Source organism: Gymnogyps californianus, chromosome 6 (assembly GCF_018139145.2).
Source record: "Gymnogyps californianus isolate 813 chromosome 6, ASM1813914v2, whole genome shotgun sequence".
Taxonomy (NCBI): Eukaryota; Metazoa; Chordata; class Aves; order Accipitriformes; family Cathartidae; genus Gymnogyps; species Gymnogyps californianus.
In genome coordinates, this window is record NC_059476.1 from 17,557,248 (window position 1) to 17,568,917 (window position 11,670).

An 11,670-nucleotide genomic window follows, 5' to 3' on the forward strand; every position below is an offset into this window, starting at 1 on the left:
TAACAGCTCCCTGCTGTCGAAGGGAGTTGTTTCATTCCTCCCTCCCTCTTTCTGGGCATGCTTTTTCCCACAAGCTCTGAGTTTAGGTAACCCTGTGATCTTTCAGGGAGTCCATTTAGGCTTCTGAGCTAGCAGGAAACAAACAGGAAAAAAAGAAAAGCAAATGGCTTTTTAACAGCTAGGAGAGCTAAACCCACTCAGTGAAAAGTTGGATGAGCTCTATAACTTGCACAGAGTAATGCTTAGAGGATGGAAGGGAAGAGGAAGCAGCAGGATGATTCCTTTTAGTAGTGAGTAGTTTTGTTGCTTTATATAAATAAATGCTGGTGTCTTTACAGTCAATGGATTAGTATAATTACTCACTTTCCCCAGATGGAGAGACTAAGGTAAGAACTGGAGTGATGGACAGATACAGATGTAATTCACTGGTAAATAAATAATGATATTTTCAATATGACTTTTACTTCCATGGCTTCCTCTTTAGCAGCTTTTCTAGATATTCTGATTAGATTAGTTTGACCCTGTAGTATGTTCTCTGCTCCTTGCTCCAGTACTTTATCGAATTGAATGTTGTTTGCATGCACTGGTGCAAGGCCTCTTATGATTGTGCTGAATTACATCACCTAGTGGCTCTTTGCAGTACTCAAAGCAGAATCTGTTAATGGGCTAAAAGCATGCACTTCCATTTGTTAAGTACTATACATCTGTGATTCAGCAATAGTTGAGTAACAGCTTAATTTTAGTAGTGCATTGTGCTCCAATAAAGGGGTAGTCTATTATTGCTTTCAGGCTCCCTCTGACAGTGGGTAATGCTTTTCTTCCTTAAAGGCTATCATATGGTAATGGAAAAAAATACTTTTAATGCAAAACAATACTTTTTTTAGAATTAAAATTCAGATAGTGCTTAATCTTAATTTAACCCCCTTGACATATTATAAGACACAAAAAAAAAAAAAAGAAAAAATGCAAGTATATTTGTTTAAAAAAACTTGACCCATCTTACAGGAAATCAGTCCCTGACAGAAGAAATAAGTTGTTTGGTATGTCATTAACCTTTCTTCATTGTAAGAATTTTCCTTTCTCTTTCTGCTTTCCCATCTTCACTTGATCTACAGTTTCCCATATCTGCAGCTGACAAGGCTTTGATCCTGCAGAATGGAGGAGTCGTCCTATGGGGGGGGGGAAGTAATAATTTATAGGACCAAGAGGATTGAATTCAGATCGCATTGTAATACATGTTTTATGAAGTAGAATTAAGATTGTATGAGTAATTCTAGTATGTTTTAACTTTTCAGCTCCTAGTAGATTGCTTAATATTTACAAAGATTTATTTTTCTTAAAAAAAAAAAAAAAATCCACAATGTGGATGTGCATTAAAGCCGTATCTACTGTTATTCCCAGTATAGCTGCTTCATTCTTTCCGTGTTTACCGGGGAAGTGTCAGCAGGGGGAGCGCCGAGAACGCGGGAGAGGCTGGTTGTGGTTGGGGCGCAGCCATGGGAATAGTGCTGCCCAGCTCTTTGTAGCCCCGAGCTGAAGCGTGCCGCGGCAGAGGGAAAGTTTTTGGAGAATGCTGAATCTCAACAGGTCGTCTCTGGAGTCTGTGTGAAATCTAATTGGTTTGACTTGGCTTTTTTGGGGGAGTACGCCTGGGACTTTTAAAAAGTTGGAACAATTTTCATGAGGAAAAGAACAGATACACACCTAATACTTCTAGTCCAAGTATTGAAAGTTGGAAGAATTAGAGCTCATTAATTAAATTGCTGTAGCGTCTGTTTGATATAACAATAATTAAAACCCCAGATTAGTTCCAAACTGAGCTATTTTAGGCCGGGTATTGAGTCAGGCTTTTTTTTTTTCACCTCCCCTATGCACACGTGCATGGTGTGTAAATTCTCATTAAACTGCAATTTTTCAGAGAAAAAAAAAAAACAGTTAACAAAGAAAGATATTAGAAGTTGTCTTGGTGGGTTTTGTTTTGTTTTGTTTTTTAAACCAAAAACCCAAGATTTTTCCTCTTTCTGGATGTTTTTGGTAAGAGTTAACTGAGGGTCAGAAAACTAGCCTGAATTGGTGCAAGGTAAGCAGGAGGAGAAGGAGGAAGGTACGAGGGACTGTTCCTTTTCAGCATCAGTGAGCTGTTTAATCTACTCAATTCTTCATATAGAACTGCACCTTTCTTGTTCACACAGTAATGAAACAGACCCTTGGCATCTTCAAAAAAAGAAAAAAAAAGAAAAAAGTTTTATGTAGATGCGGGAACATGAATTTGAAGACTTAGCTTTAGTTTCAGTTAAAAATGAATCTAAATGTTCATGGTATAGTATGTTGCTGCTAACTGTGTTGGGTTTTGTAGCAAAATACTGTATTTGGATGTATAGACCGTGATTCCTTATTGCTTTCCCACTGTCACTTACGCCAGTGCTGACAGGTAGTGTTACAGATGAATTAAATTTACACGTGTCAGTGAGTTTTTGAAAAAGGCAGAGATTAACATATTTCCCTCTAGCTAAGTCTTGGCTCTTTTCTCTAGGGCAAATCTGTCACAGGTATTTGTGTGTTAGAGAAAGTGAGTACAGAGAAAATGTAAACACACACTCTTTCCTCAAACTGCAATTCCAAAGATGTTCCTAAGTGTTCTTCCAACTTAAGCAACTTCTGCTTCTCTTCCTTCATTATATTGATGCAGCTGGTTTTGCAGGTACGAAATGAATCACATCAGAGAACTAATTCCACTGGGAGACAGGGAAGCGGAATTTTTTTGTCCACTTTTTTTTTTCCATAGGCAGGTTGGTTCTCTGATCTATTTTAAAGCTCAGATACAGTGAGGCAAAAGTAGGAATAGGGAGTCATGGGAACTGCAGCATACTGGTCATGTAATGCACATTGTTACCAAATATGAGGGCACAATTTCTGAAAAAAGACATTATTCCTTGTGTCTTGTAAGACTATTGCATGCAGTGATAACGAAAAACTTTGCAAAGAAGTTAATTTAGCCTGACTTCTGAGAGGGCTTTTGTTGGATTGTTTTGTATATATTAAAATGCTTCAGATGTAATTGAAATCCACAATGTTTATCAGTATCTCCCAATATGTAAACTAAAGTAGATATGATTAAGAAAAGAACTATTTTTAAGTGGCAAAATATACTAAACAGCTGAAGGCTAGCTTTTCTCTACCAGCCCAAAACTTGACAGGATTAGTTGGGAGTTCTAACTCTGTCAGATCCCAGAGACTTGTTTTGAAGTGGTGTTATCAGCACCATTCAATTTCTCTTGCAGCAATTCTTCTTCAGAAAATCTAGTTTCTGCTTCCAGTTGATTTGTCTGAACTGCTTGTGCTCCTTAGAGAACTGTTCTACAACTGTGAGTGACCTTACCTAATAGCTTACAGTGCTGTTGCACTTACCTTTTCAGCTTCTGATTGCACAGTTCTGCTCCTTAACTTTTGCTAGGACTGACGCTTTTTGGATTCCTCTATTAGAGGAGGTCTCATTCACGCATAACCCACTATCATAACAGAAAACTGTGGTTTGGTTTTTGTTTTGTTTTAACTGCTGCGTTACTAAGTTAGTCACATACGGAAGGGTTTGAAAACCACCATAGGCAGTGCAAATTCAGGAAGAGACTATCAGAATAGGAAGAAGGGGATTGAAATGTTACCCCTTCTATCCTTTTCATTGCTTTTAAGTTGTAAGTGATTACAGAATTTAACACCATAACAAATAGGAAATTTTAGTTGGCCAGAAATTTTTAAAAGTGTGGGCATTGTAACTGAGATTAAGCTAATTTCTTTCCTGCTTCTCCTAGTTCTGTGCTCTTTATTTGGAGACAGTGGATTAGTTTCATAATATTCACTGCATTAATATACAATAAATATAGTTTTTTCAGTATAGGGTTTTTTAGGTAAATGTATTTATTCTTGGAGGTGCCTTAGAGCATTTAAGGAAAAAAACCAACAGAAATATTCAGGAATTACCTGAATTGGTTTTTTTCATGTGTGTTTACTAGATGTTCCTATAGATAACATGCTACATATAACAACTCTGTAACAACTGCAATACTATAGTTTATTAATATTACAGATTTAGTACTGATGAAATAGTCTTCTGTTTGGGGAATATTTTAAGGCTGTTCTGCATTATGAAATATGGATTTTTCAAATTGAAAAATCCTTCTAAGAAGCTTGAAATGAAATTATTATTCTAGGTGGTTCATGATTTAACCTTTATAGTTTTCTGTGCTGTATGTTTAGTTTCATCACCTCTGTCACATATTTATTGCCAGTCCAAAACTGGATGGCTTAAGTGTTTTTTATACGTAGAAGTGATAAACACCATATACTCTTGTAAGTACAGCAGTATGCACCTTCTCTTTTGACTGTGGAGATTTGTGGGGGGAGATGAATCGACAATGTGGTTAAAATCAGAAGGTAACTGCGCATGTTTCAGACAAATGCACCTTCACATGGCTGTTGCTTTGCTGAAACTGTAGATGGGTAATATAGGACTCCTATATAACATTCCTACTCTGAAGGGCAGTATGTGTAACCAGGATTTCTAGATGATATATCTGTCCTTACTGAGTGATTTCTCCTGATATCTGGGAAGTGCACATCCCAATAATTTAATAAATAATTTATTTTTAATATAATACTATAAAAATAATTTAGTTTTATAATTTTACTCCTAGTTATAAATAGTTTCCAATTTTAAATTGTTCCCAGCTGTAAAGTCATTTGCTTGTACATCTGACTTCAAAATTGAGACCTCCAGTGTTTTACATTAACTTGAAGTATCACATATAAGTACAAGCTAATATTATCAATTTGTGCATAAAACACATACCAATTATCTAGTTCAAAATCAGTACAACATAGAATCTTGAAACAAATCTTGGTTCAGATGAGATACAGTGGCAAAAAATTCCAAATGGGAAAATCTGCTTCCATTACCTGTTACAGAATACAGAGGAGCAATCGTACAGCATGTGGAGCGTGACAGGATTACACTCCAGTCATTGTAATGCGAAACGTTGGTGTTTGTTGTAACAGAACCAAAGCTTGTTTTTCAGTAATCTTTGTTTTCTTATAGAATGATAATGTTCTACTTATGTTTCTGCTGATAGAAAGGAAAAGACCCTATCTCTGGGGAGAAAAATTGGTCATAAAATTACTTTAAAACCCTAAACTAGTGAATTTTACTAGATTTCTTTTATTAGAGGTAGATTTGCAATGCTTTAGAACAATAAATAATCAAAAGTCCTTTCGAACTTGGTGCTTCCCTCTTTGTGCAACTCGTGCAGTGTCAGTGCTCATCACCATCTTGATTCATACCTGATTTTTATTTTATTTTAGTAATGGCCATTTTGTACTTTTATCTGTAGATAGAAGTACGTTCACACTTTCCCCTCTCCCATGTCCTGTTTTTTCCCATTTCCCAACAGTTATATGAGAAATGACAAACAGAATGAACAGTAGGACTATGTTTGTGCAAAGGAATTTTATTAAAGTTTTCACTACCCATTTAACTCGGGCAGTGGTACAAACTGCAATACAGTTGTTGAACAGTAAAATCCTTAACACCATTTTTCTTTGTATTGCAACATTCTTTGCATTTTTCCAGCCCTTCATTTTACTCCACTGAGTATTTACTATTCCGTAATGTGACATGTACCTCTGTATGTTATTTTCATCATACTGTTTTGTCAGTTCATCTTAACCCGATGTTTTCAGGAGGTGAAAAGGGCATTTATAGCTAGGGTTCTGCCTTTCTATTTAAGCCTTACAGAACGGGATCCTCCTGTCCTTACCTCCTAAGTTTACTGCTCCCACTTAAAATAATTATTTTTTATGATAATTAGTTTGGATCTTACACTGTGCCACAAAGAAAAAGGGAAAAGGTGTCTCCACCTGCACTTTAACCATGTCTTTTACTCTCCCTTCAGTCTTGTTCAGGAAGGCGTTTAAGCATAGGGTTGTGGTTTGTGTTTGAGAGATTAAGCACAAACTGGATAGAGGTAGAAAAAGTCTGGGTGCTTCACTATCCCATCATTGTCCCATCCCTTGTCCAGATTTGCTAGCTCTGCTCCCAGTATCTGTCCTGAGTTTTATCATTTGTATGTCCTGTTGTTTCATCACTTTATGCTTACAAAGACTGGTGTCTTGGAGGTAATAGAAAAAATGTGGAATTTGAGAACATTTAGAGGTATGTTACAGTTTGTAAAGTTTTGACTTTAGTCGTGAAAGCTGGGATCAGTAACCAGTGGTACTTAGGAAGAGTGAGAACTAGATTCGCTCTCCTCAAAGGATTTTAAATACATTTAAAAACCCCAAACCTAAAAACATAAACAAAAAATCAATGAGGTGCTTGTTTGTCAGTTCATATACTCCCCCTCCCCCGAGTTTTTGTAAATGAGCTGAAATGATTCCCATAACATAGTGAATGTAAACATTGTTTCTTGTTTGATTTTAGGTAGCTTATCTGATTGTTCTAACTTTCTGTTTACAAAAGTCACTAATTTAAAAGAAAAAAAGATGCCAAATGTTAAAATTCTCTTCTTGTTGACATTCGTGTACTCCTTCAGTTCAATCTTGCTACTTGCCTTGCTACTACCATGTTTGATATGATTGATCTTCGGCCTGATATTTTTATTGATTTCACTCCAAACTCAAACACTTTGTTTTCTTCTCTTTTTGGTAGTAGCTGAGATGACATTATTTTTCCTATTAGCTTTTAATTTAAACTGTGTACTCTGTGTCTTTAAAAAAAGAAAAAAAAAAAGAAAAAAGCATCAGTTGTAGTCTTGTTGCATAGGGTTCTGGGAATTGTTATAGGTGAAGTTATACGAGAGATGTATTAAAGGTAAAATATACACTTTTCTGATACAACTGCATTTTCTTTATATTAATGTGAAATCTCTGAAATTTGAGAAACTATAAGATATATGGGGGTTTGTCTTTTGTTTGTTTATATTTTTGTTTGGTTTGTATGCCTGTTTTCCACCTGTATGTGCAGTAATTTTAGACGTTCCTCTTGATTTTAATGACAGTTATTAGATTTAATATTTTTTTGTATTAAAAAAATCCTTCCATTCTCTCACAAGTGAATTAAGTAATGTATTGTTTCTGTACTTCCATCCCCTTTACCACAAGCTTTGATATGAAATTAGTGAATAAAGATACACCTGGAGATGCAATTTTTTATTGCATTTTAATTTAAGAAAAAAAGTGACATATAAATAGAATAGTCCTCTGACACCGTTACGTTACAGGTAAATGAAACAGTAACTTCTAAAATATTCATTTAGGCTTGAATAGTATAGCATAACAATAACCACTGAGTAAAATGACTTGTAATGCACCTAGTTTTGCTTTTTCTAAGCACATAGCTTTACAAGACTTGTTAGAATTTGTGACGCAGGGTAATGCAAACTTTTGATCTGTCACTGAAACATTAGACTTTTATTTGACATGCGGTATGTACAGTTACATTGTTTCATAATAATAATATTTTATTCCCCAGAACTGATGTGATACATTGCTATTTAGAGTAAAAGTAATTGGACAGAAACATAAAATATGTGTTTAATGACCGTTTTTCTACTGAATGAAAAAAGCCAAGAGAACTTCTACACTTCCACTTCCAAGATACCTGTGGGTGAAAGAAGAAAAAAAAAAATCAGTATGTTTTTACTATTAACTGTCTGATTTTTTTTTTTTTTACAAGAGAAGAATTTGTAATTCCACACATGGAGGCATCATGTAAAAGCTACTTAGGGTCTTAAAGGATCAAGTCCTAAGAATAAATAGTACATTGAAGACAGCCCACTTAGGTAACATTTGCGTGACTGGGCCTTACACACCTGAGTCAGCGCTAACTGAATTCGGTGAAGACTGACTCCCAGCAACTGTGAGATAGGTCAAGAGAGTTGCATTTTTGCAGTTTGTGTGACTACATTCCCATTATTTTCAATTAGAGGTTTATGGGAATAAGGACTACAGAAGTAGCTTCTTAGCAATGCATATATTTTAGATGGAACATTAAACCAAGCGATGTATTAAATACTGCAGTTGGATAAATGCTTAAAATATTATTCTTGTGATAAATCAGGTTTTTAGGATGAAACCAACATTCAACCGTTATATAAGAGTTAATAATGCCAGTATCTTTTTATACAGTTTTTGATGGTTAAGTGAGAGTTTCATAAATTAACCTTTCATTTCTTCATATATCCGTTTTCTTTATACGTTTCTACAGTCACCTTGGCAATGCTGTTTGAAATGAATGGTGAAGTACCTCAGTCGCCCCATTTTCCCATGCCCTATGCCTCTTTAGATCCAATTCTCAAAGAAGTATATGCATAGGAAAAAGGAACAACGAGCCAGACCAAGATCAACTCCACCTGTGGCAAGAGTAAACCTGGAATATAAATGCATAGATTAAGAAGAATAAAAATAAATTCTATTCTTTACACAGTGCCTTTTCTTTTGAACTATAAGGCTGTTAAAAACTAGTGCAGGCTAGAACAGAGGTTAAAGTATGAGACAACCAACATTAATGTCTAGGATTCAGCAGAGACTTAACAGTATTGAGTATGTTAAAAATTCATCAGTGCAATCTCATTTTTTGAAATACATAAAAGAAAACGTAGACTTCTTGGAAAAAATGAAGTCATCTCTGTAGAATTGACCTGAAGATGAATTACAAGTCAGTAACAATATCCTGTTTTCAGTATATTGCACTACTGCACAATATTTGAGTTTTTTTATTTAAGAGCTGCAAAAATACCTATTTGAATTACTGAGCAAATGCATGAGAGAGAGAGGAAAAAAAGTTTATAAATTACAAAATACTGTAAAATCATCTCTACAAACAACAATAAGACTTACCTGGTTAGCTGTCTGATGCTTGAACTGCAATAACTTCGTTTTCATGAGAATTTATGCTTTGCTCAAGACCTTGAAGAAGTATGAACAATACAGTGTAACTGTTTTCATAAGTGATAATCGGTTTGCCCCTTGCCAAGGTCTTTGCTGCACCTGCAGATTGGGTGCACAAAAAGCACTGCTTTGTAAAACTGCTGAAAACATGGAAAGTATCATTCATATGTTGGGGGAGGTAGAAATGGGAGTGCAATGGACAACAGAACTGATAGGAATAATTAAAGTGATGACTTGAAATGTGCGCTGAGAATGAGAATTTATCATCTGTGTTTTCTTTCACCTACGTCAATGGTGTTTGGAAAATGTAAATCTGGGAGAGGACTTCTTGTTCTCAAAGCCTGTGCTGTGTTTTCTGTCTAACCCCCCCCTTTCCCTAGCACACTTTTTTGAGAATCTCTATCAATGTCCTTCACTGCAAATATGACTTTACTGGGGAGATATCAAGGTCTGTGTACAAGGCTTTCCTGTGCTTATCCAGGCACCAGTGAGGCTCCCTGCTGGATGCCAAGGCTGGGAAACATCTTTCGCCATATTTAATCCTATTTGCTAACAAATTCTTTAACCATTTGCTTTCAAGTTGCTGTCTTTCTTTTAGGACCTTTATTACGCTATAACACTTGATATCCTATGTAAAGATGATCTATTTTATATATTAGAGTTTGGAATTGGTTCAAATTAATTCAGAGAACTACAGTGTCACAAGTAGCCACAATACTAATTGTTATGTGCTGTTGTTTATTCATAAGTTTGGACACTCCTGAAATTCATTAAGTGTGCTCTTTCAGTGTCTAGTGTCTTTCAGTGTTTAGTCTTCCCTAATTTTTATTTTGTAACCTCAGGTTCAGTTTGTTCCTTCCTGTCATAACAAACAGTCATTGCATTCTGATTTGTGTACAGTGCCTTGAAATAAAAAGATTTCTGTTTTTAGTTTAGGATGATTCTTTCCTTAGATTTTTACAAAAGATACAATTAATTCTTTCAGTTTTTCTTCAGAGAGGTTCTGTGCTTCTGGCCTGAAGCCATCCTAGTTGTGTCCTGAAGCAAGTACTGTATGTTTTGTGATTTACAATATGCAATGCTTACTTCAGCTCTGCAGGATTTTCTGCCTTCAATCAGACAGTTATGTCACCTGGAAAGAGAAAACCTATCCTGCACAAAACCAGAGACTGTTCAGAGCAGTGCTGAACGGCTTCTCATATAACAGACGTGCTAGAGAAATTGTCAGGTTTGCTTTTGTTATATGTTCTTCTGATAAATATATAGAGAGAGAGAGAAACAGGTTGTTTTTTTTTTTTCCCTAGGGGATTGAACACTAAATTGCTGGATTAGCAGCTGGAATCTAGGCACTGTTTATGCTTTAGTCTTGAGTTCTAGATAGGCCGTCTAATGCAGAGTGAAAGCATCACCAAACTCAGGAATGTTGTGTTTTGACATTAGATGGTGTGTGAAGCTTTGGTTACGGGCTATATCCACAGAAGACCTTAATGAAATCTGGAGTGGGGTCTGAGGCTTCCATCTTTATGAACAGGAGGGGCTATTCAGATAAGTGTTCTCACTGAGAGTAATAAGATTGCTTACTTGTGTGTGAAGGAGCAGTCTCTTGATTTTTGTGGTTTAGAATTGGTATTACTTACGTGTGGATTGGGAAAATATCTGGTACAGCTGATTTGTAATTTATCAGTCTCTCTTAAGAACACAATCAAAGCTAGTTTTGATTTGGATTGCAGAATTAAACCTTTATTAATTTATGTGTTTTATTCAGAAATATAAATAGAGCAGGCAACTTTGAAATTTTAGAAAAAAATAATGAAATGAACACACTAGTCGATCTTTTGCCTTTGATGTTGAATACAAAGAGATGATCTGATCCATTTTAACCTCAAGGCATGATTTCTGAAATGTACTCTATTTAGACACTCCTCTGAAAGCCACATAAAGTTGGTAGCTAGTATAAAACAGCCTGAAATTTTAATGCATACAAGGATTGATGTCTCCAATACTTTATGTGTTGTATGTGTAATTTGGTATCACAAATGTCTATATTTAACAACCTTTTCCTATAAAAAGATCCATGTAAACTTCACTTCATGCATATGTGTAGATCTGTGGATTGTGGCTGTTAGCTGCCATTAAAAAAAAAAAACAACCAAAAAAGAAAAGAAAGAGTCAAATGAATTATGTAGCACTGATGTATCTTAGAGGATATTTATTGTTTCAACACCCTCTGAACAGTTACAATCAGTGGGACAAGAAATCCCAACTATCTTGCAATGTATTTTGAAAAGGGCAGATTATAGCATTTGTGAAGCTCTGGAACGCATTTTTCATCAGCTTACACCAGAGTTCTCTTAGCTGGTGTCTTGAATAGCGTGAAAGGGACTTTTTATTTCATTTATGGGCAGGTGTGTGTGTGTATGTATGTATGTGTGTTTTTACCGGGATTTATTTATGGGCCTCAAGTTTTTTGCTATAGGAATGTTGGAGGTTTTTTTGTATTATAACACATAGAGCTTTGTATAGAATTTTCATTTTTCAGTGCTTCTGGCTTTGTGAGAAATTTAGAATAGAATAGACTATTTCAGTTGGAAGGGACCTACAGTGATCACCTAGTCCAACTGCCTGACCAGTTCAGGGCTGACCAAATTAAAGCATGTAACTTGTGGGAGACGTTGAAGTGTATTGGAAAAAGCCTCGCTTAAAACACCACATGAGTGCTTCCCCTAAGAA

General features: G+C 35.6%; 1 long non-coding RNA gene across 1 annotated transcript; it reads right to left on the reverse strand.

Annotated features, from left to right (window-relative positions):
- Positions 1 to 7,185: 7,185 nt before the first annotated feature.
- On the reverse strand, positions 7,186 to 8,440 carry LOC127017958 (uncharacterized). The gene is made up of 2 exons (XR_007766662.1): positions 8,214 to 8,440; positions 7,186 to 7,651 (listed from the first exon to the last, which is right to left on the reverse strand). It is a non-coding gene; the product is annotated as an uncharacterized LOC127017958 (long non-coding RNA).
- Positions 8,441 to 11,670: the final 3,230 nt, after the last annotated feature.